This window comes from Brienomyrus brachyistius, chromosome 2, assembly GCF_023856365.1.
Source record: "Brienomyrus brachyistius isolate T26 chromosome 2, BBRACH_0.4, whole genome shotgun sequence".
NCBI lineage: Eukaryota > Metazoa > Chordata > Actinopteri > Osteoglossiformes > Mormyridae > Brienomyrus > Brienomyrus brachyistius.
The window spans coordinates 39,564,781-39,586,956 of NC_064534.1; the positions used below are offsets into that span (position 1 = coordinate 39,564,781).

General features: G+C 44.3%; 13 non-coding genes and 2 pseudogenes across 13 annotated transcripts; all 15 read left to right on the forward strand.

Annotated features, from left to right (window-relative positions):
• Positions 1-3,559: 3,559 nt before the first annotated feature.
• Positions 3,560-3,678, forward strand: LOC125736748 (5S ribosomal RNA). The gene has a single exon (XR_007396019.1). It is a non-coding gene; the product is annotated as a 5S ribosomal RNA (ribosomal RNA).
• A 1,076-nt stretch (positions 3,679-4,754) lies between these two features.
• Positions 4,755-4,873, forward strand: LOC125735120 (5S ribosomal RNA). Its single transcript, XR_007394419.1, has one exon. It is a non-coding gene; the product is annotated as a 5S ribosomal RNA (ribosomal RNA).
• A 1,083-nt stretch (positions 4,874-5,956) lies between these two features.
• Positions 5,957-6,075, forward strand: LOC125734539 (5S ribosomal RNA). The gene has a single exon (XR_007393847.1). It is a non-coding gene; the product is annotated as a 5S ribosomal RNA (ribosomal RNA).
• A 1,077-nt stretch (positions 6,076-7,152) lies between these two features.
• On the forward strand, positions 7,153-7,271 carry LOC125737098 (5S ribosomal RNA). Its single transcript, XR_007396365.1, has one exon. It is a non-coding gene; the product is annotated as a 5S ribosomal RNA (ribosomal RNA).
• Positions 7,272-8,349: 1,078 nt separating this feature from the next.
• LOC125733975 (5S ribosomal RNA) lies at positions 8,350-8,468 on the forward strand. Its single transcript, XR_007393305.1, has one exon. It is a non-coding gene; the product is annotated as a 5S ribosomal RNA (ribosomal RNA).
• Positions 8,469-9,544: 1,076 nt separating this feature from the next.
• LOC125733976 (5S ribosomal RNA) lies at positions 9,545-9,663 on the forward strand. Its single transcript, XR_007393306.1, has one exon. It is a non-coding gene; the product is annotated as a 5S ribosomal RNA (ribosomal RNA).
• A 1,077-nt stretch (positions 9,664-10,740) lies between these two features.
• Positions 10,741-10,859, forward strand: LOC125735121 (5S ribosomal RNA). Its single transcript, XR_007394420.1, has one exon. It is a non-coding gene; the product is annotated as a 5S ribosomal RNA (ribosomal RNA).
• Positions 10,860-11,941: 1,082 nt separating this feature from the next.
• On the forward strand, positions 11,942-12,060 carry LOC125732638 (5S ribosomal RNA). Its single transcript, XR_007392013.1, has one exon. It is a non-coding gene; the product is annotated as a 5S ribosomal RNA (ribosomal RNA).
• Positions 12,061-13,137: 1,077 nt separating this feature from the next.
• On the forward strand, positions 13,138-13,256 carry LOC125732639 (5S ribosomal RNA). The gene has a single exon (XR_007392014.1). It is a non-coding gene; the product is annotated as a 5S ribosomal RNA (ribosomal RNA).
• A 1,077-nt stretch (positions 13,257-14,333) lies between these two features.
• LOC125736694 (5S ribosomal RNA) lies at positions 14,334-14,452 on the forward strand. The gene has a single exon (XR_007395968.1). It is a non-coding gene; the product is annotated as a 5S ribosomal RNA (ribosomal RNA).
• Positions 14,453-15,535: 1,083 nt separating this feature from the next.
• Positions 15,536-15,654, forward strand: LOC125735491 (5S ribosomal RNA). The gene has a single exon (XR_007394786.1). It is a non-coding gene; the product is annotated as a 5S ribosomal RNA (ribosomal RNA).
• Positions 15,655-16,737: 1,083 nt separating this feature from the next.
• On the forward strand, positions 16,738-16,856 carry LOC125734159 (5S ribosomal RNA). The gene has a single exon (XR_007393483.1). It is a non-coding gene; the product is annotated as a 5S ribosomal RNA (ribosomal RNA).
• A 1,074-nt stretch (positions 16,857-17,930) lies between these two features.
• On the forward strand, positions 17,931-18,049 carry LOC125732879 (5S ribosomal RNA). The gene has a single exon (XR_007392243.1). It is a non-coding gene; the product is annotated as a 5S ribosomal RNA (ribosomal RNA).
• A 1,087-nt stretch (positions 18,050-19,136) lies between these two features.
• LOC125732310 (5S ribosomal RNA) lies at positions 19,137-19,245 on the forward strand (annotated as a pseudogene).
• Positions 19,246-21,521: 2,276 nt separating this feature from the next.
• Positions 21,522-21,640, forward strand: LOC125731636 (5S ribosomal RNA; annotated as a pseudogene).
• Positions 21,641-22,176: the final 536 nt, after the last annotated feature.

Consider the following 22,176-nt stretch of genomic DNA (forward strand, 5'->3'; position numbering starts at 1 on the left):
ATGCCTGATCTTGAAAACTAAGCAGAGTATGGTCTGGTTAGTACTTGGAAGGGAGACCAGCTGGGAATACCTGGTGCTGTAAGCTTTTCTCACTTTTACTTTATACAGGGGGCGCTCCACTTCACGATTAATTTAAATCTATCACTCCCCTTCCATTTTACTATTTTATATATATATTTTTATTTTCTCTCTTTCATAAAGGCAGCTTTTACACACCGTTTTACTCTAAATACTTCCTGGTAATTCTAGGTGCTGTAAGCTGTTCGTGCCTTTATTCCACCAGGGCGCGATCTTCTCACAAACTTGAAGACTGTCACTCCCCATTCACGTTTTACAACTTATTGTTAATGATAAAGAGACAGCTTTTTACACAGAGTTTTAAACAAAGTACTGATATTATTCCTCTTCAACTGACCGCTTTGTTTTCTATGCAAAAACCACTTCGCCACAGAAGACTCGATATTATTGGCATAGCAAGTTCTGCTCTTCTCCTTTCAAAACTTGCTAAAAGCTGTATTTAAAAGAAAAGATTGGCCGGGGTAATTCACACCCTTCAATGCCAGCTTAATGTTTAGGTTAGTGGGAATCACAGAGGAATTAGGGATGGAAACTTCTTTGCTGGTGGTAGAAGCGGTCTGGTGAATTTTTAGAGAGAAGAGGCCGTCGATGTTTGAATGTAGAAAATTGTTCTGGCTGCAGCCTGCAGTATGGACTTGTTGGTGTGTGTAGCTCCCAGTGTTCTGACAGCGCGACATTTTGGGGAAGCATGTGATTCAGCAGCTACCAGTGGGCTTCGTGCGGCGGAGATTTTGTGGCTGTTAGCGGAGTTGATAACAGAGGGTCGTTAGGAGAAGCCTGCATGCAGTAGGCAAAGGAGTAATGTTTGCCGGCGGGGGACGTGCGGCGATTAACCTGTGCGGTAGTGAAAAGGAGTTAAAAAGAAGGAAGTGTGCGGATGCGGAAAGAATGGAATAATTGTGGTAGGCTGCCGGCTGAGTAGTTTGGTGAATGTTTGGTGTGGGTCCGGCGCTGCCGATTGGATGGTGGGGCTGCAGTGTGAGTCAGATAAAAAAAAAAAAAAAAAAAAAAAAAAACAGGAGTAGGATCCAATGGGACTAACTGGCATGTATAGAGGCGTGTAATGCAAAAGGGCTGTTTTTGTTAGCGGTTCTTGCTTACGGCTATACCACCCTGAACACGCATGATCTTGGAAGCTAAGCAGAGTATGGTCTGGTTAGTACTTAGAAGGGAGACCACCTGGGAATACCAGGTGCTGTAAGCTTTTCTCACTTTTACTTTATACAGGGGGCGCTCCACTTCACGATTAATTTAAATCTATCACTCCCCTTCCATTTTACTATTTTATTTATATATATATATTCTCTCTTTCATAAAGGCAGCTTTTAGAAACCGTTTTACTCTAAATACTGCCTGGTAATTCTAGGTGCTGTAAGCTGTTCGTGCCTTTATTCCACCAGGCCGCGATCTTCTCACAAACTTGAAGACTTTCACTCCCCATTCACGTTTTACAACTTATTGTTAATAATAAAGAGACAGCTTTTTACACACAGTTTTAAACAAAGTACTGATATAATTCCTCTTCAACTCACCACTTTGTTTTCTATGCAAAAACCACTTCACCACAGAAGACTCGATATTATTGGCATAGCAAGGTCTGCTCTTCTCCTCCTTTCAAAACTCGCTAAAAGCTGTATTTAAAAGAGCAGGTTGGCCGGGGTAATTCACACCCTTCAATGCCAGATTAATGTTTAGGTTAGTGGGAATCACAGAGGAATTAGGGATGGAAACATCTTTGCTGGTGGTAGAAGCGGTCTGGTGAATTTTTAGAGAGAAGAGGCCGTCGATGTTTGAATGTAGAAAATTGTTCTGGCTGCAGCCTGCAGTATGGACTTGTTGGTGTGTGTAGCTCCCAGTGTTCTGACAGCGCGACGTTTTGGGGAAGCATGTGATTCAGCAGCTACCAGTGGGCTGTTTGCGGCGGAGATTTTGTGGCTGTTAGCGGAGTTGATATCAGAGGGTCGTTAAGAGAAGCCTACATGCAGTAGGCAAAGGAGTAATGTTTGCCGGCGGGGGACGTGCGGCGATTAACCTGTGAGGTAGTGAAAAGGACTTAAAGAGAAGGAAGTGTGTGGATGCGGAAAGAATGGAATAATTGTGGTAGGCTGCCGGCTGAGTAGTTTGGTGAATGTTTGGTGTGGGTCCGACGCTGCCGATTGGATGGTGGTGCTGCAGTGTGAGTCAGATAAAAAAAAAAAAAAAACCAGGAGTAGGATCCAATGGGACTAACTGGCATGTATAGACGCGTGTAATGCAAAAGGACAGTTTTGGGTAGTGTCTCTCGCTTGCGGCCATACCACCCTGAACATGCCTGATCTTGAAAGCTAAGCAGAGTATGGTCTGGTTAGTACTTGGAAGGGAGACCAGCTGGGAATACCTGGTGCTGTAAGCTTTTCTCACTTTTACTTCATACAGGGGGCGCTCCACTTCACGATTAATTTAAATCTATCACTCCCCTTCCATTTTACTATTTTATATATATATATATATATATATATATTTTCTCTCTCTTTCATAAAGGCAGCTTTTGGAAACCGTTTTACTCTTAATACTGCCTGGTAATTCTAGGTGCTGTAAGCTGTTCGTGCCTTTATTCCACCAGGGAGCGATCTTCTCACAAACTTGAAGACTGTCACTCCCCATTCACGTTTTACAACTTATTGTTAATAATAAAGAGACAGCTTTTTACACTCAGTTTTAAACAAAGTACTGATATAATTCCTCTTCAACTCACCGCTTTGTTTTCTATGCAAAAACCACTTCGCCACAGAAGACTCGATATTATTGGCATAGCAAGTTCTGCTCTTCTCCTTTCAAAACTTGCTAAAAGCTGTATTTAAAAGAACAGATTGGCCGGGGTAATTCACACCCTTCAATGCCAGCTTAATGTTTAGGTTAGTGGGAATAACAGAGGAATTAGGGATGGAAACTTCTTTGCTGGTGGTAGAAGCGGTCTGGTGAATTTTTAGAGAGAAGAGGCCGTCGATGTTTGAATGTAGAAAATTGTTCTGGCTGCAGCCTGCAGTATGGACTTGTTGGTGTGTGTAGCTCCCAGTGTTCTGACAGCGCGACGTTTTGGGGAAGCATGTGATTCAGCAGCTACCAGTGGGCTTCGTGCGGCGGAGATTTTGTGGCTGTTAGCGGAGTTGATAACAGAGGGTCGTTAAGAGAAGCCTGCATGCAGTAGGCAAAGGAGTAATGTTTGCCGGCGGGGGACGTGCGGCGATTAACCTGTGCGGTAGTGAAAAGGAGTTAAAAAGAAGGAAGCGTGCGGATGCGGAAAGAATGGAATAATTGTGGTAGGCTGCCGGCTGAGTACTTTGGTGAATGTTTGGTGTGGGTCCGGCGCTGCCGATTGGATGGTGGGGCTGCAGTGTGAGTCAGATAAAAAAAAAAAAAGAACATTAGTAGGATCCAATGGGACCAACTGGCATGTATAGAGGCGTGTAATGCAAAAGGGATGTTTTTGGTGGCATTTCTCGCTTAGGGCATAACCACCCTGAACACGCCCGATCTCGTCTGATCTCGGAAGCTAAGCAGGGTAGGGTCTGGTTAGTACTTGGATGGGAGACCACCTGGGAATACCAGGTGCTGTAAGCTTTTCTCACTTTTACTTTATACAGGGGGCGCTCCACTTCACGATTAATTTAAATCTATCACTCCCCTTCCATTTTACTATTTTATATATATTTTTTTTTTTCTCTCATTCATAAAGGCAGCTTTTACACACCGTTTTACTCTAAATACTTCCTGGTAATTCTGGGTGCTGTAAGCTGTTCGTGCCTTTATTCCACCAGGGCGCGATCTTCTCACAAACTTGAAGACGGTCACTCCCCATTCACGTTTTACAACTTATTGTTAATGATAAAGAGACAGCTTTTTACACACAGTTTTAAACAAAGTACTGATATTATTCCTCTTCAACTGACCGCTTTGTTTTCTATGCAAAAACCACTTCGCCACAGAATACTCGATATTATTGGCATAGCAAGTTCTGCTCTTCTCCTTTCAAAACTTGCTAAAAGCTGTATTTAAAAGAACAGATTGGCCGGGGTAATTCACACCCTTCAATGCCAGCTTAATGTTTAGGTTAGTGGGAATCACAGAGGAATTAGGGATGGAAACTTCTTTGCTGGTGGTAGAAGCGGTCTGGTGAATTTTTAGAGAGAAGAGGCCGTCGATGTTTGAATGTAGAAAATTGTTCTGGCTGCAGCCTGCAGTATGGACTTGTTGGTGTGTGTAGCTCCCAGTGTTCTGACAGCGCGACGTTTTGGGGAAGCATGTGATTCAGCAGCTACCAGTGGGCTTCGTGCGGCGGAGATTTTGTGGCTGTTAGCGGAGTTGATAACAGAGGGTCGTTAAGAGAAGCCTGCATGCAGTAGGCAAAGGAGTAATGTTTGCCGGCGGGGGACGTGCGGCGATTAACCTGTGCGGTAGTGAAAAGGAGTTAAAAAGAAGGAAGCGTGCGGATGCGGAAAGAATGGAATAATTGTGGTAGGCTGCCGGCTGAGTACTTTGGTGAATGTTTGGTGTGGGTCCGGCGCTGCCGATTGGATGGTGGGGCTGCAGTGTGAGTCAGATAAAAAAAAAAAAAGAACATTAGTAGGATCCAATGGGACCAACTGGCATGTATAGAGGCGTGTAATGCAAAAGGGATGTTTTTGGTGGCATCTCTCGCTTACGGCCATACCACCCTGAACACGCCTGATCTCGTCTGATCTCGGAAGCTAAGCAGGTTAGGGTCTGGTTAGTACTTGGATGGGAGACCACCTGGGAATACCAGGTGCTGTAAGCTTTTCTCACTTTTACTTTATACAGGGGGCGCTCCACTTCACGATTAATTTAAATCTATCACTCCCCTTCCATTTTACTATTTTATATATATATATATATATTTTTTCTCTCTTTCATAAAGGCAGCTTTTAGAAACCGTTTTACTCTAAATACTTCCTGGTAATTCTAGGTGCTGTAAGCTGTTCGTGCCTTTATTCCACCAGGGCGCGATCTTCTCACAAACTTGAAGACTGTCACTCCCCATTCACGTTTTACAACTTATTGTTAATGATAAAGAGACAGCTTTTTACACACAGTTTTAAACAAAGTACTGATATTATTCCTCTTCAACTGACCGCTTTGTTTTCTATGCAAAAACCACTTCGCCACAGAAGACTCGATATTATTGGCATAGCAAGTTCTGCTCTTCTCCTTTCAAAACTTGCTAAAAGCTGTATTTAAAAGAACAGATTGGCCGGGGTAATTCACACCCTTCAATGCCAGCTTAATGTTTAGGTTAGTGGGAATCACAGAGGAATTAGGGATGGAAACTTCTTTGCTGGTGGTAGAAGCGGTCTGGTGAATTTTTAGAGAGAAGAGGCCGTCGATGTTTGAATGTAGAAAATTGTTCTGGCTGCAGCCTGCAGTATGGACTTGTTGGTGTGTGTAGCTCCCAGTGTTCTGACAGCGCGACGTTTTGGGGAAGCATGTGATTCAGCAGCTACCAGTGGGCTTCGTGCGGCGGAGATTTTGTGGCTGTTAGCGGAGTTGATAACAGAGGGTCGTTAAGAGAAGCCTGCATGCAGTAGGCAAAGGAGTAATGTTTGCCGGCGGGGGACGTGCGGCGATTAACCTGTGCGGTAGTGAAAAGGAGTTAAAAATAAGGAAGTGTGCGGATGCGGAAAGAATGGAATAATTGTGGTAGGCTGCCGGCTGAGTAGTTTGGTGAATGTTTGGTGTGGGTCCGGCGCTGCCGATTGGATGGTGGTGCTGCAGTGTGAGTCAGATAAAAAAAAAAAAAAAAAACAGGAGTAGGATCCAATGGGACTAACTGGCATGTATAGACGCGTGTAATGCAAAAGGGCTGTTTTTGGTCGCGTCTCTCGCTTATGGCCATACCAACCTGAACACGCCCGATCTCATCCGATCTCGGAAGCCAAGCAGGGTAGGGTCTGGTTAGTACTTGGATGGGAGACCTCCTGGGAATACCAGGTGCTGTAAGCTTTTCTCACTTTTACTTTATACAGGGGGCGCTCCACTTCACGATTAATTTAAATCTATCACTCCCCTTCCATTTTACTATTTTATATATATATTTTTTTTTCTCTCATTCATAAAGGCAGCTTTTACACACCGTTTTACTCTAAATACTTCCTGGTAATTCTAGGTGCTGTAAGCTGTTCGTGCCTTTATTCCACCAGGGCGCGATCTTCTCACAAACTTGAAGACGGTCACTCCCCATTCACGTTTTACAACTTATTGTTAATGATAAAGAGACAGCTTTTTACACACAGTTTTAAACAAAGTACTGATATTATTCCTCTTCAACTGACCGCTTTGTTTTCTATGCAAAAACCACTTCGCCACAGAAGACTCGATATTATTGGCATAGCAAGTTCTGCTCTTCTCCTTTCAAAACTTGCTAAAAGCTGTATTTAAAAGAACAGATTGGCCAGGGTAATTCACACCCTTCAATGCCAGCTTAATGTTTAGGTTAGTGGGAATCACAGAGGAATTAGGGATGGAAACTTCTTTGCTGGTGGTAGAAGCGGTCTGGTGAATTTTTAGAGAGAAGAGGCCGTCGATGTTTGAATGTAGAAAATTGTTCTGGCTGCAGCCTGCAGTATGGACTTGTTGGTGTGTGTAGCTCCCAGTGTTCTGACAGCGCGACGTTTTGGGGAAGCATGTGATTCAGCAGCTACCAGTGGGCTTCGTGCGGCGGAGATTTTGTGGCTGTTAGCGGAGTTGATAACAGAGGGTCGTTAAGAGAAGCCTGCATGCAGTAGGCAAAGGAGTAATGTTTGCCGGCGGGGGACGTGCGGCGATTAACCTGTGCGGTAGTGAAAAGGAGTTAAAAATAAGGAAGTGTGCGGATGCGGAAAGAATGGAATAATTGTGGTAGGCTGCCGGCTGAGTAGTTTGGTGAATGTTTGGTGTGGGTCCGGCGCTGCCGATTGGATGGTGGTGCTGCAGTGTGAGTCAGATAAAAAAAAAAAAAAAAACAGGAGTAGGATCCAATGGGACTAACTGGCATGTATAGACGCGTGTAATGCAAAAGGGCTGTTTTTGGTCGCGTCTCTCGCTTATGGCCATACCAACCTGAACACGTCCGATCTCATCCGATCTCGGAAGCCAATCAGGGTAGGGTCTGGTTAGTACTTGGATGGGAGACCTCCTGGGAATACCAGGTGCTGTAAGCTTTTCTCACTTTTACTTTATACAGGGGGCGCTCCACTTCACGATTAATTTAAATCTATCACTCCCCTTCCATTTTACTATTTTATATATATATATTTTTTTCTCTCATTCATAAAGGCAGCTTTTACACACCGTTTTACTCTAAATACTTCCTGGTAATTCTAGGTGCTGTAAGCTGTTCGTGCCTTTATTCCACCAGGGCGCGATCTTCTCACAAACTTGAAGACGGTCACTCCCCATTCACGTTTTACAACTTATTGTTAATGATAAAGAGACAGCTTTTTACACACAGTTTTAAACAAAGTACTGATATTATTCCTCTTCAACTGACCGCTTTGTTTTCTATGCAAAAACCACTTCGCCACAGAAGACTCGATATTATTGGCATAGCAAGTTCTGCTCTTCTCCTTTCAAAACTTGCTAAAAGCTGTATTTAAAAGAACAGATTGGCCGGGGTAATTCACACCCTTCAATGCCAGCTTAATGTTTAGGTTAGTGGGAATCACAGAGGAATTAGGGATGGAAACTTCTTTGCTGGTGGTAGAAGCGGTCTGGTGAATTTTTAGAGAGAAGAGGCCGTCGATGTTTGAATGTAGAAAATTGTTCTGGCTGCAGCCTGCAGTATGGACTTGTTGGTGTGTGTAGCTCCCAGTGTTCTGACAGCGCGACATTTTGGGGAAGCATGTGATTCAGCAGCTACCAGTGGGCTTCGTGCGGCGGAGATTTTGTGGCTGTTAGCGGAGTTGATAACAGAGGGTCGTTAAGAGAAGCCTGCATGCAGTAGGCAAAGGAGTAATGTTTGCCGGCGGGGGACGTGCGGCGATTAACCTGTGCGGTAGTGAAAAGGAGTTAAAAAGAAGGAAGTGTGCGGTATGCGGAAAGAATGGAATAATTGTGGTAGGCTGCCGGCTGAGTAGTTTGGTGAATGTTTGGTGTGGGTCCGGCGCTGCCGATTGGATGGTGGGGCTGCAGTGTGAGTCAGATAAAAAAAAAAAAAAGAACATTAGTAGGATCCAATGGGACCAACTGGCATGTATAGAGGCGTGTAATGCAAAAGGGATGTTTTTGGTGGCATCTCTCGCTTACGGCCATACCACCCTGAACACGCCCGATCTCATCCGATCTCGGAAGCCAAGCAGGGTAGGGTCTGGTTAGTGCTTGGATGGGAGACCTCCTGGGAATACCAGGTGCTGTAAGCTTTTCTCACTTTTACTTTATACAGGGGGCGCTCCACTTCACGATTAATTTAAATCTATCACTCCCCTTCCATTTTACTATTTTATATATATTTTTTTTTTTCTCTCATTCATAAAGGCAGCTTTTACACACCGTTTTACTCTAAATACTTCCTGGTAATTCTGGGTGCTGTAAGCTGTTCGTGCCTTTATTCCACCAGGGCGCGATCTTCTCACAAACTTGAAGACGGTCACTCCCCATTCACGTTTTACAACTTATTGTTAATGATAAAGAGACAGCTTTTTACACACAGTTTTAAACAAAGTACTGATATTATTCCTCTTCAACTGACCGCTTTGTTTTCTATGCAAAAACCACTTCGCCACAGAATACTCGATATTATTGGCATAGCAAGTTCTGCTCTTCTCCTTTCAAAACTTGCTAAAAGCTGTATTTAAAAGAACAGATTGGCCGGGGTAATTCACACCCTTCAATGCCAGCTTAATGTTTAGGTTAGTGGGAATCACAGAGGAATTAGGGATGGAAACTTCTTTGCTGGTGGTAGAAGCGGTCTGGTGAATTTTTAGAGAGAAGAGGCCGTCGATGTTTGAATGTAGAAAATTGTTCTGGCTGCAGCCTGCAGTATGGACTTGTTGGTGTGTGTAGCTCCCAGTGTTCTGACAGCGCGACGTTTTGGGGAAGCATGTGATTCAGCAGCTACCAGTGGGCTTCGTGCGGCGGAGATTTTGTGGCTGTTAGCGGAGTTGATAACAGAGGGTCGTTAAGAGAAGCCTGCATGCAGTAGGCAAAGGAGTAATGTTTGCCGGCGGGGGACGTGCGGCGATTAACCTGTGCGGTAGTGAAAAGGAGTTAAAAAGAAGGAAGCGTGCGGATGCGGAAAGAATGGAATAATTGTGGTAGGCTGCCGGCTGAGTACTTTGGTGAATGTTTGGTGTGGGTCCGGCGCTGCCGATTGGATGGTGGGGCTGCAGTGTGAGTCAGATAAAAAAAAAAAAAGAACATTAGTAGGATCCAATGGGACCAACTGGCATGTATAGAGGCGTGTAATGCAAAAGGGATGTTTTTGGTGGCATCTCTCGCTTACGGCCATACCACCCTGAACACGCCCGATCTCATCCGATCTCGGAAGCCAAGCAGGGTAGGGTCTGGTTAGTGCTTGGATGGGAGACCTCCTGGGAATACCAGGTGCTGTAAGCTTTTCTCACTTTTACTTTATACAGGGGGCGCTCCACTTCACGAATAATTTAAATCTATCACTCCCCTTCCATTTTACTATTTTATATATATATATTTTTTTCTCTCATTCATAAAGGCAGCTTTTACACACCGTTTTACTCTAAATACTTCCTGGTAATTCTGGGTGCTGTAAGCTGTTCGTGCCTTTATTCCACCAGGGCGCGATCTTCTCACAAACTTGAAGACGGTCACTCCCCATTCACGTTTTACAACTTATTGTTAATGATAAAGAGACAGCTTTTTATACACAGTTTTAAACAAAGTACTGATATTATTCCTCTTCAACTGACCGCTTTGTTTTCTATGCAAAAACCACTTCGCCACAGAATACTCGATATTATTGGCATAGCAAGTTCTGCTCTTCTCCTTTCAAAACTTGCTAAAAGCTGTATTTAAAAGAACAGATTGGCCGGGGTAATTCACACCCTTCAATGCCAGCTTAATGTTTAGGTTAGTGGGAATCACAGAGGAATTAGGGATGGAAACTTCTTTGCTGGTGGTAGAAGCGGTCTGGTGAATTTTTAGAGAGAAGAGGCCGTCGATGTTTGAATGTAGAAAATTGTTCTGGCTGCAGCCTGCAGTATGGACTTGTTGGTGTGTGTAGCTCCCAGTGTTCTGACAGCGCGACGTTTTGGGGAAGCATGTGATTCAGCAGCTACCAGTGGGCTTCGTGCGGCGGAGATTTTGTGGCTGTTAGCGGAGTTGATAACAGAGGGTCGTTAGGAGAAGCCTGCATGCAGTAGGCAAAGGAGTAATGTTTGCCGGCGGGGGACGTGCGGCGATTAACCTGTGCGGTAGTGAAAAGGAGTTAAAAAGAAGGAAGCGTGCGGATGCGGAAAGAATGGAATAATTGTGGTAGGCTGCCGGCTGAGTACTTTGGTGAATGTTTGGTGTGGGTCCGGCGCTGCCGATTGGATGGTGGGGCTGCAGTGTGAGTCAGATAAAAAAAAAAAAAAGAACATTAGTAGGATCCAATGGGACCAACTGGCATGTATAGAGGCATGTAATGCAAAAGGGATGTTTTTGGTGGCATCTCTCGCTTACGGCCATACCACCCTGAACACGCCTGATCTCGTCTGATCTCGGAAGCTAAGCAGGTTAGGGTCTGGTTAGTACTTGGATGGGAGACCACCTGGGAATACCAGGTGCTGTAAGCTTTTCTCACTTTTACTTTATACAGGGGGCGCTCCACTTCACGATTAATTTAAATCTATCACTCCCCTTCCATTTTACTATTTTATATATATATATATATTTTTTTTCTCTCTTTCATAAAGGCAGCTTTTAGAAACCGTTTTACTCTAAATACTTCCTGGTAATTCTAGGTGCTGTAAGCTGTTCGTGCCTTTATTCCACCAGGGCGCGATCTTCTCACAAACTTGAAGACTGTCACTCCCCATTCACGTTTTACAACTTATTGTTAATGATAAAGAGACAGCTTTTTACACACAGTTTTAAACAAAGTACTGATATTATTCCTCTTCAACTGACCGCTTTGTTTTCTATGCAAAAACCACTTCGCCACAGAAGACTCGATATTATTGGCATAGCAAGTTCTGCTCTTCTCCTTTCAAAACTTGCTAAAAGCTGTATTTAAAAGAACAGATTGGCCGGGGTAATTCACACCCTTCAATGCCAGCTTAATGTTTAGGTTAGTGGGAATCACAGAGGAATTAGGGATGGAAACTTCTTTGCTGGTGGTAGAAGCGGTCTGGTGAATTTTTAGAGAGAAGAGGCCGTCGATGTTTGAATGTAGAAAATTGTTCTGGCTGCAGCCTGCAGTATGGACTTGTTGGTGTGTGTAGCTCCCAGTGTTCTGACAGCGCGACGTTTTGGGGAAGCATGTGATTCAGCAGCTACCAGTGGGCTTCGTGCGGCGGAGATTTTGTGGCTGTTAGCGGAGTTGATAACAGAGGGTCGTTAAGAGAAGCCTGCATGCAGTAGGCAAAGGAGTAATGTTTGCCGGCGGGGGACGTGCGGCGATTAACCTGTGCGGTAGTGAAAAGGAGTTAAAAATAAGGAAGTGTGCGGATGCGGAAAGAATGGAATAATTGTGGTAGGCTGCCGGCTGAGTAGTTTGGTGAATGTTTGGTGTGGGTCCGGCGCTGCCGATTGGATGGTGGTGCTGCAGTGTGAGTCAGATAAAAAAAAAAAAAAAAACAGGAGTAGGATCCAATGGGACTAACTGGCATGTATAGACGCGTGTAATGCAAAAGGGCTGTTTTTGGTCGCGTCTCTCGCTTATGGCCATACCACCCTGAACACGCCCGATCTCATCCGATCTCGGAAGCCAAGCAGGGTAGGGTCTGGTTAGTACTTGGATGGGAGACCTCCTGGGAATACCAGGTGCTGTAAGCTTTTCTCACTTTTACTTTATACAGGGGGCACTCCACTTCACGATTAATTTAAATCTATCACTCCCCTTCCATTTTACTATTTTATATATATATATTTTTTTCTCTCATTCATAAAGGCAGCTTTTACACACCGTTTTACTCTAAATACTTCCTGGTAATTCTAGGTGCTGTAAGCTGTTCGTGCCTTTATTCCACCAGGGCGCGATCTTCTCACAAACTTGAAGACGGTCACTCCCCATTCACGTTTTACAATTTATTGTTAATGATAAAGAGACAGCTTTTTACACACAGTTTTAAACAAAGTACTGATATTATTCCTCTTCAACTGACCGCTTTGTTTTCTATGCAAAAACCACTTCGCCACAGAAGACTCGATATTATTGGCATAGCAAGTTCTGCTCTTCTCCTTTCAAAACTTGCTAAAAGCTGTATTTAAAAGAACAGATTGGCCGGGGTAATTCACACCCTTCAATGCCAGCTTAATGTTTAGGTTAGTGGGAATCACAGAGGAATTAGGGATGGAAACTTCTTTGCTGGTGGTAGAAGCGGTCTGGTGAATTTTTAGAGAGAAGAGGCCGTCGATGTTTGAATGTAGAAAATTGTTCTGGCTGCAGCCTGCAGTATGGACTTGTTGGTGTGTGTAGCTCCCAGTGTTCTGACAGCGCGACGTTTTGGGGAAGCATGTGATTCAGCAGCTACCAGTGGGCTTCGTGCGGCGGAGATTTTGTGGCTGTTAGCGGAGTTGATAACAGAGGGTCGTTAAGAGAAGCCTGCATGCAGTAGGCAAAGGAGTAATGTTTGCCGGCGGGGGACGTGCGGCGATTAACCTGTGCGGTAGTGAAAAGGAGTTAAAAATAAGGAAGTGTGCGGATGCGGAAAGAATGGAATAATTGTGGTAGGCTGCCGGCTGAGTAGTTTGGTGAATGTTTGGTGTGGGTCCGGCGCTGCCGATTGGATGGTGGTGCTGCAGTGTGAGTCAGATAAAAAAAAAAAAAAAAACAGGAGTAGGATCCAATGGGACTAACTGGCATGTATAGACGCGTGTAATGCAAAAGGGCTGTTTTTGGTCGCGTCTCTCGCTTATGGCCATACCACCCTGAACACGCCCGATCTCATCCGATCTCGGAAGCCAAGCAGGGTAGGGTCTGGTTAGTACTTGGATGGGAGACCTCCTGGGAATACCAGGTGCTGTAAGCTTTTCTCACTTTTACTTTATACAGGGGGCGCTCCACTTCACGATTAATTTAAATCTATCACTCCCCTTCCATTTTACTATTTTATATATATATTTTTTTCTCTCATTCATAAAGGCAGCTTTTACACACCGTTTTACTCTAAATACTTCCTGGTAATTCTAGGTGCTGTAAGCTGTTCGTGCCTTTATTCCACCAGGGCGCGATCTTCTCACAAACTTGAAGACGGTCACTCCCCATTCACGTTTTACAACTTATTGTTAATGATAAAGAGACAGCTTTTTACACACAGTTTTAAACAAAGTACTGATATTATTCCTCTTCAACTGACCGCTTTGTTTTCTATGCAAAAACCACTTCGCCACAGAAGACTCGATATTATTGGCATAGCAAGTTCTGCTCTTCTCCTTTCAAAACTTGCTAAAAGCTGTATTTAAAAGAACAGATTGGCCGGGGTAATTCACACCCTTCAATGCCAGCTTAATGTTTAGGTTAGTGGGAATCACAGAGGAATTAGGGATGGAAACTTCTTTGCTGGTGGTAGAAGCGGTCTGGTGAATTTTTAGAGAGAAGAGGCCGTCGATGTTTGAATGTAGAAAATTGTTCTGGCTGCAGCCTGCAGTATGGACTTGTTGGTGTGTGTAGCTCCCAGTGTTCTGACAGCGCAACGTTTTGGGGAAGGATGTGATTCAGCAGCTACCAGTGGGCTTCGTGCGGCGGAGATTTTGTGGCTGTTAGCGGAGTTGATAACAGAGGGTCGTTAAGAGAAGCCTGCATGCAGTAGGCAAAGGAGTAATGTTTGCCGGCGGGGGACGTGCGGCGATTAACCTGTGCGGTAGTGAAAAGGAGTTAAAAAGAAGGAAGTGTGCGGATGCGGAAAGAATGGAATAATTGTGGTAGGCTGCCGGCTGAGTACTTTGGTGAATGTTTGGTGTGGGTCCGGCGCTGCCGATTGGATGGTGGGGCTGCAGTGTGAGTCAGATAAAAAAAAAAAAAAAAGAACATTAGTAGGATCCAATGGGACCAACTGGCATGTATAGAGGCGTGTAATGCAAAAGGGATGTTTTTGGTGCCATCTCTCGCTTACGGCCATACCACCCTGAACACGCCCGATCTCGTCTGATCTCGGAAGCTAAGCAGGGTAGGGTCTGGTTAGTACTTGGATGGGAGACCACCTGGGAATACCAGGTGCTGTAAGCTTTTCTCACTTTTACTTTATACAGGGGGCGCTCCACTTCACGATTAATTTAAATCTATCACTCCCCTTCCATTTTACTATTTTATATATATATATATTTTTTTTTTTCTCTCATTCATAAAGGCAGCTTTTAGAAACCGTTTTACTCTAAATACTTCCTGGTAATTCTAGGTGCTGTAAGCTGTTCGTGCCTTTATTCCACCAGGGCGCGATCTTCTCACAAACTTGAAGACTGTCACTCCCCATTCACGTTTTACAACTTATTGTTAATGATAAAGAGACAGCTTTTTACACACAGTTTTAAACAAAGTACTGATATTATTCCTCTTCAACTGACCGCTTTGTTTTCTATGCAAAAACCACTTCGCCACAGAATACTCGATATTATTGGCATAGCAAGTTCTGCTCTTCTCCTTTCAAAACTTGCTAAAAGCTGTATTTAAAAGAACAGATTGGCCGGGGTAATTCACACCCTTCAATGCCAGCTTAATGTTTAGGTTAGTGGGAATCACAGAGGAATTAGGGATGGAAACTTCTTTGCTGGTGGTAGAAGCGGTCTGGTGAATTTTTAGAGAGAAGAGGCCGTCGATGTTTGAATGTAGAAAATTGTTCTGGCTGCAGCCTGCAGTATGGACTTGTTGGTGTGTGTAGCTCCCAGTGTTCTGACAGCGCGACGTTTTGGGGAAGCATGTGATTCAGCAGCTACCAGTGGGCTTCGTGCGGCGGAGATTCTGTGGCTGTTAGCGGAGTTGATAACAGAGGGTCGTTAAGAGAAGCCTGCATGCAGTAGGCAAAGGAGTAATGTTTGCCGGCGGGGGACGTGCGGCGATTAACCTGTGCGGTAGTGAAAAGGAGTTAAAAAGAAGGAAGCGTGCGGATGCGGAAAGAATGGAATAATTGTGGTAGGCTGCCGGCTGAGTACTTTGGTGAATGTTTGGTGTGGGTCCGGCGCTGCCGATTGGATGGTGGGGCTGCAGTGTGAGTCAGATAAAAAAAAAAAAAAGAACATTAGTAGGATCCAATGGGACCAACTGGCATGTATAGAGGCGTGTAATGCAAAAGGGATGTTTTTGGTGGCATCTCTCGCTTACGGCCATACCACCCTGAACACGCCCGATCTCGTCTGATCTTGGAAGCTAAGCAGGTTAGGGTCTGGTTAGTACTTGGATGGGAGACCACCTGGGAATACCAGGTGCTGTAAGCTTTTCTCACTTTTACTTTATACAGGGGGCGCTCCACTTCACGATTAATTTAAATCTATCACTCCCCTTCCATTTTACTATTTTATATATATATATTTTTTTTTTTTTCTCTCTTTCATAAAGGCAGCTTTTAGAAACCGTTTTACTCTAAATACTTCCTGGTAATTCTAGGTGCTGTAAGCTGTTCGTGCCTTTATTCCACCAGGGCGCGATCTTCTCACAAACTTGAAGACTGTCACTCCCCATTCACGTTTTACAACTTATTGTTAATGATAAAGAGACAGCTTTTTACACAGAGTTTTAAACAAAGTACTGATATTATTCCTCTTCAACTGACCGCTTTGTTTTCTATGCAAAAACCACTTCGCCACAGAAGACTCGATATTATTGGCATAGCAAGTTCTGCTCTTCTCCTTTCAAAACTTGCTAAAAGCTGTATTTAAAAGAACAGATTGGCCGGGGTAATTCACACCCTTCAATGCCAGCTTAATGTTTAGGTTAGTGGGAGTCACAGAGGAATTAGGGATGGAAACTTCTTTGCTGGTGGTAGAAGCGGTCTGGTGAATTTTTAGAGAGAAGAGGCCGTCGATGTTTGAATGTAGAAAATTGTTCTGGCTACAGCCTGCAGTATAGACTTGTTGGTGTGTGTAGCTCCCAGTGTTCTGACAGCGCGACGTTTTGGGGAAGCATGTGATTCAGCAGCTACCAGTGGGCTTCGTGCGGCGGAGATTTTGTGGCTGTTAGCGGAGTTGATAACAGAGGGTCGTTAAGAGAAGCCTGCATGCAGTAGGCAAAGGAGTAATGTTTGCCGGCGGGGGACGTGCGGCGATTAACCTGTGCGGTAGTGAAAAGGAGTTAAAAAGAAGGAAGTGTGCGGATGCGGAAAGAATGGAATAATTGTGGTAGGCTGCCGGCTGAGTAGTTTGGTGAATGTTTGGTGTGGGTCCGGCGCTGCCGATTGGATGGTGGGGCTGCAGTGTGAGTCAGATAAAAAAAAAAAAAAGAACATTAGTAGGATCCAATGGGACCAACTGGCATGTATAGAGGCGTGTAATGCAAAAGGGCTGTTTTTGGTAGCATCTCTCGCTTACGGCCATACCACCCTGAACACGCCCGATCTCGTCTGATCTCGGAAGCTAAGCAGGGTAGGGTCTGGTTAGTACTTGGATGGGAGACCACCTGGGAATACCAGGTGCTGTAAGCCTTTCTCACTTTTACTTTATACAGGGGGCGCTCCACTTCACGATTAATTTAAATCTATCACTCCCCTTCCATTTTACTATTTTATATATATATTTTTTTTCTCTCATTCATAAAGGCAGCTTTTAGAAACCGTTTTACTCTAAATACTTCCTGGTAATTCTAGGTGCTGTAAGCTGTTCGTGCCTTTATTCCACCAGGGCGCGATCTTCTCACAAACTTGAAGACTGTCACTCCCCATTCACATTTTACAACTTATTGTTAATGATAAAGAGACAGCTTTTTACACACAGTTTTAAACAAAGTACTGATATTATTCCTCTTCAACTGACCGCTTTGTTTTCTATGCAAAAACCACTTCGCCACAGAAGACTCGATATTATTGGCATAGCAAGTTCTGCTCTTCTCCTTTCAAAACTTGCTAAAAGCTGTATTTAAAAGAACAGGTTGGCCGGGGTAATTCACACCCTTCAATGCCAGCTTAATGTTTAGGTTAGTGGGAATCACAGAGGAATTAGGGATGGAAACTTCTTTGCTGGTGGTAGAAGCGGTCTGGTGAATTTTTAGAGAGAAGAGGCCGTCGATGTTTGAATGTAGAAAATTGTTCTGGCTGCAGCCTGCATTATGGACTTGTTGGTGTGTGTAGCTCCCAGTGTTCTGACAGCGCGACGTTTTGGGGAAGCATGTGATTCAGCAGCTACCAGTGGGCTTCGTGCGGCGGAGATTTTGTGGCTGTTAGCGGAGTTGATAACAGAGGGTCGTTAAGAGAAGCCTGAATGCAGTAGGCAAAGGAGTAATGTTTGCCGGCGGGGGACGTGCGGCGATTAACCTGTGCGGTAGTGAAAAGGAGTTAAAAAGAAGGAAGTGTGCGGATGCGGAAAGAATGGAATTATTGTGGTAGGCTGCCGGCTGAGTAGTTTGGTGAATGTTTGGTGTGGGTCCGGCGCTGCCGATTGGATGGTGGGGCTGCAGTGTGAGTCAGATAAAAAAAAAAAAAAACAGGAGTAGGATCCAATGGGACTAACTGGCATGTATAGACGCGTGTAATGCAAAAGGGCTGTTTTTGGTAGCATCTCTCGCTTACGGCCATACCACCCTGAACACGCCTGATCTCGTCTGATCTCGGAAGCTAAGCAGGGTAGGGTCTGGTTAGTACTTGGATGGGAGACCACCTGGGAATACCAGGTGCTGTAAGCCTTTCTCACTTTTCCTTTATACAGGGGGCGCTCCACTTCACGATTAATTTAAATCTATCACTCCCCTTCCATTTTACTATTTTATATATATATTTTTTTTTTTTCTCTCATTCATAAAGGCAGCTTTTAGAAACCGTTTTACTCTAAATACTTCCTGGTAATTCTAGGTGCTGTAAGCTGTTCGTGCCTTTATTCCACCAGGGCGCGATCTTCTCACAAACTTGAAGACTGCCACTCCCCATTCACGTTTTACAACTTATTGTTAATGATAAAGAGACAGCTTTTTACACAGAGTTTTAAACAAAGTACTGATATTATTCCTCTTCAACTGACCGCTTTGTTTTCTATGCAAAAACCACTTCGCCACAGAAGACTCGATATTATTGGCATAGCAAGTTCTGCTCTTCTCCTTTCAAAACTTGCTAAAAGCTGTATTTAAAAGAACAGATTGGCCGGGGTAATTCACACCCTTCAATGCCAGCTTAATGTTTAGGTTAGTGGGAATCACAGAGGAATTAGGGATGGAAACTTCTTTGCTGGTGGTAGAAGCGGTCTGGTGAATTTTTAGAGAGAAGAGGCCGTCGATGTTTGAATGTAGAAAATTGTTCTGGCTGCAGCCTGCAGTATGGACTTGTTGGTGTGTGTAGCTCCCAGTGTTCTGACAGCGCGACGTTTTGGGGAAGCATGTGATTCAGCAGCTACCAGTGGGCTTCGTGCGGCGGAGATTTTGTGGCTGTTAGCGGAGTTGATAACAGAGGGTCGTTAAGAGAAGCCTGCATGCAGTAGGCAAAGGAGTAATGTTTGCCGGCGGGGGACGTGCGGCGATTAACCTGTGCGGTAGTGAAAAGGAGTTAAAAAGAAGGAAGTGTGCGGATGCGGAAAGAATGGAATAATTGTGGTAGGCTGCCGGCTGAGTAGTTTGGTGAATGTTTGGTGTGGGTCCGGCGCTGCCGATTGGATGGTGGGGCTGCAGTGTGAGTCAGATAAAAAAAAAAAAAAAAAAAAAAAACAGGAGTAGGATCCAATGGGACTAACTGGCATGTATAGAGGCGTGTAATGCAAAAGGGCTGTTTTTGTTAGCGGTTCTTGCTTACGGCTATACTACCCTGAACACGCATGATCTTGGAAGCTAAGCAGAGTATGGTCTGGTTAGTACTTGGAAGGGAGACCACCTGGGAATACCAGGTGCTGTAAGCTTTTCTCACTTTTACTTTATACAGGGGGCGCTCCACTTCACGATTAATTTAAATCTATCACTCCCCTTCCATTTTACTATTTTATTTATATATATATATTCTCTCTTTCATAAAGGCAGCTTTTAGAAACCGTTTTACTCTAAATACTGCCTGGTAATTCTAGGTGCTGTAAGCTGTTCGTGCCTTTATTCCACCAGGCCGCGATCTTCTCACAAACTTGAAGACTTTCACTCCCCATTCACGTTTTACAACTTATTGTTAATAATAAAGAGACAGCTTTTTACACACAGTTTTAAACAAAGTACTGATATAATTCCTCTTCAACTCACCACTTTGTTTTCTATGCAAAAACCACTTCACCACAGAAGACTCGATATTATTGGCATAGCAAGGTCTGCTCTTCTCCTCCTTTCAAAACTCGCTAAAAGCTGTATTTAAAAGAGCAGGTTGGCCGGGGTAATTCACACCCTTCAATGCCAGATTAATGTTTAGGTTAGTGGGAATCACAGAGGAATTAGGGATGGAAACATCTTTGCTGGTGGTAGAAGCGGTCTGGTGAATTTTTAGAGAGAAGAGGCCGTCGATGTTTGAATGTAGAAAATTGTTCTGGCTGCAGCCTGCAGTATGGACTTGTTGGTGTGTGTAGCTCCCAGTGTTCTGACAGCGCGACGTTTTGGGGAAGCATGTGATTCAGCAGCTACCAGTGGGCTGTTTGCGGCGGAGATTTTGTGGCTGTTAGCGGAGTTGATAACAGAGGGTCGTTAAGAGAAGCCTACATGCAGTAGGCAAAGGAGTAATGTTTGCCGGCGGGGGACGTGCGGCGATTAACCTGTGAGGTAGTGAAAAGGACTTAAAGAGAAGGAAGTGTGTGGATGCGGAAAGAATGGAATAATTGTGGTAGGCTGCCGGCTGAGTAGTTTGGTGAATGTTTGGTGTGGGTCCGACGCTGCCGATTGGATGGTGGTGCTGCAGTGTGAGTCAGATAAAAAAAAAAAAAAAAACCAGGAGTAGGATCCAATGGGACTAACTGGCATGTATAGACGCGTGTAATGCAAAAGGACAGTTTTGGGTAGTGTCTCTCGCTTGCGGCCATACCACCCTGAACTTGCCTGATCTTGAAAGCTAAGCAGAGTATGGTCTGGTTAGTACTTGGAAGGGAGACCAGCTGGGAATACCTGGTGCTGTAAGCTTTTCTCACTTTTACTTCATACAGGGGGCGCTCCACTTCACGATTAATTTAAATCTATCACTCCCCTTCCATTTTACTATTTTATATATATATATATATATATATTTTCTCTCTCTTTCATAAAGGCAGCTTTTGGAAACCGTTTTACTCTTAATACTGCCTGGTAATTCTAGGTGCTGTAAGCTGTTCGTGCCTTTATTCCACCAGGGAGCGATCTTCTCACAAACTTGAAGACTGTCACTCCCCATTCACGTTTTACAACTTATTGTTAATAATAAAGAGACAGCTTTTTACACTCAGTTTTAAACAAAGTACTGATATAATTCCTCTTCAACTCACCGCTTTGTTTTCTATGCAAAAACCACTTCGCCACAGAAGACTCGATATTATTGGCATAGCAAGTTCTGCTCTTCTCCTTTCAAAACTTGCTAAAAGCTGTATTTAAAAGAACAGATTGGCCGGGGTAATTCACACCCTTCAATGCCAGCTTAATGTTTAGGTTAGTGGGAATAACAGAGGAATTAGGGATGGAAACTTCTTTGCTGGTGGTAGAAGCGGTCTGGTGAATTTTTAGAGAGAAGAGGCCGTCGATGTTTGAATGTAGAAAATTGTTCTGGCTGCAGCCTGCAGTATGGACTTGTTCGTGTGTGAAGCTCCCAGTGTTCTGACAGCGCGACGTTTTGGGGAAGCATGTGATTCAGCAGCTACCAGTGGGCTTCGTGCGGTGGAGATTTTGTGGCTGTTAGCGGAGTTGATAACAGAGGGTCGTTAAGAGAAGCCTGCATGCAGTAGGCAAAGGAGTAATGTTTGCCGGCGAGGGACGTGCGGCGATTAACCTGTGCGGTAGTGAAAAGGACTTAAAGAGAAGGAAGTGTGCGGATGCGGAAAGAATGGAATTATTGTGGTAGGCTGCCGGCTGAGTAGTTTGGTGAATGTTTGGTGTGGGTCCGGCGCTGCCGATTGGATGTTGGTGCTGCAGTGTGAGTCAGATAAAAAAAAAAAAAAAAAACAGGAGTAGGATCCAATGGGACTAACTGGCATGTATAGAGGCATGTAATGCAAAAGGGCTGTTTTTGTTCGCGGCTCTCGCTTATGGCCATACCACCCTGAACACGCCCGATCTCGTCTGATCTCGGAAGCTAAGTGGGGTAGGGTCTGGTTAGTTCTTGGATGGGGGACTGCCTGGGAATACCACGTGCTGTAAGCTTTTCTCACTTTTACTTCATACAGGGGGCACTCCACCTCACGATTAATTTAAATCTATCACTCCCCTTACTATTTTATATATTTCTTTTTTCTCTCATTCATGAAGGCGGCTTTTACACACGTTTTACTCTAAATACTGCCTGGTAATTCTAGGTGCTGTAAGCTGTTCGTGCCTTTATTCCACCAGGGCACGATCTTCTCACAAACTTGAAGACTGTCACTCACCATTCACGTTTTACAACTTATTGTTAATAATAAAGAGACAGCTTTTTACACACAGTTTTAAACAAAGTACTGATATAATTCCTCTTCAACTCACCGCTTTGTTTTCTATGCAAAAACCACTTCGCCACAGAAGACTCGATATTGTTGGCATAGCAAGGTCTGCTCTTCTCCTCCTTTCAAAACTTGCTAAAAGCTGTATTTAAAAGAGCAGGTTGGGCGGGGTAATTCACACCCTTCAATGCCAGATTAATGTTTAGGTTAGTGGGAATCACAGAGGAATTAGGGATGGAAACTTCTTTGCTGATGGTAGAA